Raw genomic sequence first — 5,949 nt, 5'->3', positions numbered from 1 at the left:
GCAAAATTCGTATATATATATATATATATATTGTTATATATATATATATATATATATATATATATATATATATATATATAGACACACGCACACACACACACACAACCATATTTGTGTGTACAGAGAAGTGAAGAACACGAGACAGAGAGGTAAAAGAAGAAGTGCAAGCAACATTCCCCGTAGTTTTCCCCCACAATCTATTCTCTTCATTCATTTGTAATGTAATTACCCAAAATGTAGTAAGTTTTTGTTTGTACTGCCCACAGCTGGATGAAAATTAAAAATACGCCATTAATTTTACTTGCCATCTTCTGATTTTCAACGTGTCGCTCTTTCATCAAACTGCAACCTCTTTAAAACTATCATTATTTATTTCTCTAACTTGCCTTTGTCACTTTATTATACAAACATTATAAATATACATATATCAGCTTCAATGTCTACGCATTTGTTCACTGTTTCTCTATGGGTATGGGTGTCTGCCTATTTGTCTGACTCTCTCTCTCTCTCTCTCTCTCTCTCTCCCTCTCTCTCTCTCTCTCTTTGTATATATGTATGTATGAATGGATGGAAGGATTTATATGTACAAACACACACACACACATACACACACACACATACACACACACACACATATACGTGGTCTGATCAATAAGTACCCGGAATGTTGCCATAGTAACGAAGCTAAAGCATGCACAGATTGACCATACACTTTGCAGTGCATGTGCACTAAGTTTTAACGTTCTAGCTTACTTCCGCTGTTTACATCAGTGCTTGGAAGGAAAGTGTATAGCGTGTGATCGTCGCATTGACCATTACAGACAAAGATGATCAGAGAAACTGCATCACATTTTAGCAACATCTGGTCAGAAGCCTACGCAAAGTTTTCAAGACGTTTTCATCGTTCTCGACACAATCAAGGGGGATCTTGTGCAATTGAAACCCGAGTGTCTTCTTGGTCAGCTGAAAGCAGTTTTGTCACAAACTTGGCAGACATGCGTCTCAAACCCAAATCCTTCAGTGATAATGGACTGAGCAGAACCGTAACTGATCTGCACATCGTCTGATAACTCATATATATATATACACAAACAGACATAGACTGCTGGCTAGTTGTCAATCTCTCACAACAACTTCTGCATAAGTTGTTATGCGTGTATATATATATATATATATATATGGCAAAAATGAGTAATCTTGCGAAGGACCGGCGTCCCGTCCAGGTAGAGAATTTATATATATATATACAGAGTTATACCTTACAAGACTCCGTGTTCACGAGTTTTATTTTTCAGCTCACTTTGTATAGTGAGCTGAATGATGTAAACACAAGATCTAAATTTTGAACGAAGTACCAGTTTCTACTACCATAACAAATGCATGTGCGCGTTACTGAGAAATTTATAGAATGCGAAAACAATGCTTCTTCTAAGCAAACAACTCTAGACTGTTTTTTTAAAAAAAGAAGTCTACAAGTCCGTCTACGAGTACTTGTGAATCGGTGATCGCGTCTACAAGTGATGGGGTGTACCAGTTTAGCGCGTGTGAAAGTGATTCAGAAAACGATAATAATAAAATTATGGTTATTATAAATGACCTTGACATTCTTTTTTACTTTACATAAAATATTCTTTACATTCTACTGTTGTTTTATTGCCATTGTATGCATATATACATATATACAAATAGAAGGATAATGTGAAAGAAAAGGAGGATAAATTTTAAGAAAGATAGATATGGAAAGAGATAAAGAGAGAGAAAAGAGAGGGTGAGAAACAGACAGATAGACAGGGAAAGAGGGAGAGAGTGAGAGAGAGAGAGAGAGAGGAGGAGGAGGAGGAGGAGGAGGAGGAGAGATGTTAACACATATATTACATAAATTGTATCTTCCTAGTTTCATATAATTTTCCTTTCCGTGTTGCACTATACATACATAATTACGGCTCCGGCACCACATTTTCTTTTATCTCCGAGAAGAAATTATTAGCTTTCGCATCAAATATTCTTCCTTAGTGGAGAAAGGGTTACTGTAAAATAATCTCCAATGACCATTCTCGTGACGCAAGGCAACTGATTCAGAAAGATGGGAGAGAGGAAAGGAGAGAGAGAAAACAAGGGGAATCTACCAATTACTTTACTGTTAATTCCGTTCTCAATCCATGGCTTACACTCAGAGTTCAAAAAGCTGGAATACCATATGGTAACCTAGCCAGCCGACCCTATAACAACTCTCCTAATTCGCTGACCATGTTGTGAATATGTTCGTATACGTTGGTTTCAAAAATTTTGGTAAAAGGCAAGCAAACTGTGGGGAGGTTGCAAGTCGGTTGTATTGACCTCAATATTCAACTGGTACTTAATTTATCGACACCCCAAAAGAATGTAATAGAGAGTGAGGTGGAGGAATGAAAATAGATGTGAGATATGAAGAGATATTGCATTTGTAGATCCATTATTTAGGCAGAATGGTATGCATATAAGATTCCAATACCTTGTGAGTAAAAATCCACTGTGTACAAACTTTATACTTGGAATGACCAATTTTAGATACCATTGGATTTTACTCACAAGGTATTGGAATCTTATATGTATACCATTCTGCCTAAATAATAGATCTACAAAGGCAATATCCCTGCATATCTCTCATCTATTTTCATTCCACTACTTCACTCTCTATTTCGTATCTTATCTAAATTAACTATTGTTTAACCATTTTCTCACACCGTCTCCGATGAAGGGATATAATAAATATCCTGGAAACAGCTGTAAGACCTTCTATTTATAAATGCTCTAAAATCTTCACAGCCTTGTTTTTTTTTTCATTCTGAAAAAAAATTATATATATATATATGTATGTATGTATGTATGTATGTATGTATATATATATATATATATGTACGTATGTATATATATATATATATATATATATATGTATGTATGCATATATATATATATATGTGTATATATATGTAAGTGTTAAGATCAAGGATAGCTGACTTCCTGGAGACCCACAAACTCCTAAATGCAAATCAGCATGGCTTTCGCTGTGGCAGGGACTGTCTAAACCACATTGAAGATGTACTCAAAGCCTTGGGAACAGGTTCGAACTCTGATGTCATATATCTTGACTTCAGTAAAGCGTTCGACAGGGTAGACCATAATATCCTACTCTCAAAATTGGTAAATGTTGGAATCCGTGGAAAAGTTCTACACTGGATTAAGTATTTCCTGGCGAATAGAACACAACATGTTATAGTTGATGGAGTCCACTCAAGCCCAGCAAAAGTCACCAGCGGTGTCCCCCAGGGGACTGTCTTGGGTCCGCTACTCTTCATAATTTACATAAACGACCTTGCCAGTGTCATTTATTACTGCAAAGTGAAAATATTTGCTGATGACACTAAGCTCCAGCAAATCGTCAATGAAGAAGCAGACCGAACTCAACTCCAGTCTGATCTATATGCTGTGAGTCAATGGGCAGACAGAAGCAAAATGCAACTGAACGAGGGAAAATTTGAACTGATGCATTTTGGAAGAAATTCCTCACTAAAACAGCCATACTCCCTTCCTTCAGGGGAACCGCTCACAGCCTCTAACAATATCAGAGACCTGGGTGTAATTGTTGATGACGATCTCAGTTGGAGTGCACACATCAACAAGAAGGTCGATATAGCTCGTAGGATGAGTTCCTGGATCTTAAGAACTTTCCGGTCCAGAGAACAAGGTGTCATCATACCACTTTTCTCCTCCTTTGTACGGACACACCTCGAATACTGCTGCCCACTGTGGTCTCCCCATACAAGACAAAACATCTCCAGGATTGAATCACCCCAGAGGGCACTCACTAAACGAATTGAAGGCATGGCTGCTCTCGATTATTGGGATCGCCTTAAAGCCTTGAAACTCTACTCTCTCCAGCGTCGCCGTGAGCGGTGCATCATTTGTACGATGTGGAGAATATACCGCCAACTTTGCCCAAACGACCTGAACATTAGCTTCAAGGTTCACCCAAGACTGGGACCACGGGCCATACGTCCACTGCCCAATTCAAGATCACAGCATACATGTACACTGCAACATAATTTCTTTTCCTCAACAGGCCCTGCCCTATTCAACATTGTCCCGAAAGAGATCAAAGAGGAAAAGGATCCCATCAACTTTAAACGGAGTCTGGATAGATTCCTTCAAAGAATACCAGATAAGCCACCCATAATTGGATACAACTCACCCAACAAAAAATCACTACTTGAATGGACCATAAACAAAACTTGACTTAAACAGGATTCAAATAATCCTATCAGGTGGTGCTATTAAGTTAGACATGGCCTGGACCAATGTTTGGTCGAACATATCTAAGTTTATCTAAGTTATATATATATATATATATATATATATATATATATATATATATATGCATACGTACGTACATACGTATGTATGTATGTATGTATGCATGTATGTATAAATTCCCAGACAGTATATGAAATACAATATACAGTAATAAATTGGATACATTATTTTGCTTATTATTGGGTAATTATTTCTGTTTTTTTATTAATATGAATGTTTATATAATGTTCATGATATTCATATTCATAACTTAATTTGTAATATTATTTTGTTTGCTACATTAACTGCTACTTGGGAATATAATTAATCCAATGGGATTATAGGTTACATAAGTGGTACAACTACTATATTTAAACAGCGATCTAGTTTGCAAGAATTTAGATGCAAAACAACAATGCGGTTATGCTGTTATTTCGATATCTTTGACAATTCGAGAAACGCCCCGGCTTCGGATGTAATAAAAAATATGTTTTGCAGGCTATGCACACCGTCAATAGGCTGATACATTTGCCAACGTATATTTTCACCGTAAGGTAAACATGTAAAACGAAAGAACAGTGGTAGATGAGATTAGATGTATAGTTTAAGCAATAGGATATGTATATATATCGCAAAACAGCTCAAAACGTTTGTGATACATGTGTGTCTTGATCAAAAGTATCGGGACTCTTGCTATAGTAATGGAACTATATAAGGCGGCGAGCTGGCAGAAACGTTAGCACGCCGGGCGAAATGCGTAGCCATATTTCGTCTGTCGTTACGTTCTGAGTTCAAATTCCGCCGAGGTCGACTTTACCTTTCATCCTTTCGGGGTCGATTAAATAAATACCAGTTACGCACTGGGGTCGATACAATCGACTTAATCCGTTTGTCTGTCCTTGTTTGTCCTCTCTGTGTTTAGCCCCTTGTGGGTAGTATAGAAAGAGGTATTTCGTCTGTCGTTACGTTCTGAGTTCAAGTTCCGCCGAAGTCGACTTTGCCTTTCATCCTTTCGAAGTCGATAAATGATGTACCAGTTACGCACTGGGGTCGATGTAACCGACTTAATCCGTTGTCTGTCCTTGTTTGTCCCCTCTGTGTTTAGCCCCTTGTGGGTAGTAAAAAAATAGGCATTTCGTCTGCCGCCATGTTCTGAGTTCAAATTGCTTTCATCCTTTCGGGGTCGATAAATAAAGTACCAGTTCAGCACTGCAGCCGATGTAATCGATTTAATCCGTTTGTCTGTTCTTGTTTGTCCCCTCTATGTTTAGCCACTTGTGGGCAGTAAAGAAATATATTGTAATGGAACTAAAGTATGCAGAATGACGTCGCTTGGCACAGATTGACGTTGAAATCTGTCGCGCATGCACACCAGGTTATAACGTTCTCGCTCACTTACATTGTTTAAAGCAGAGGCTTCGGAGTAAAGTGTATCGAATGTGGTCGTCTCACCACACCACAGAGGTGACCATGGCAGAGAAAATGCGTGTGTGTGTTGATCGGATCAACTGGAACCCTCGTCGTCGTAACCGACGGAGTGCCACGATTCTTGTGGAATCCCGTATCTGTTCGATCTTTAAAAACTAGTTTTATAGATACTTCTTCCAAAATTCCTGTTTC

Source organism: Octopus sinensis, linkage group LG4, assembly GCF_006345805.1.
Source record: "Octopus sinensis linkage group LG4, ASM634580v1, whole genome shotgun sequence".
NCBI classification, from domain to species: Eukaryota; Metazoa; Mollusca; class Cephalopoda; order Octopoda; family Octopodidae; genus Octopus; species Octopus sinensis.
This window is presented reverse-complemented; position numbering follows the sequence as displayed.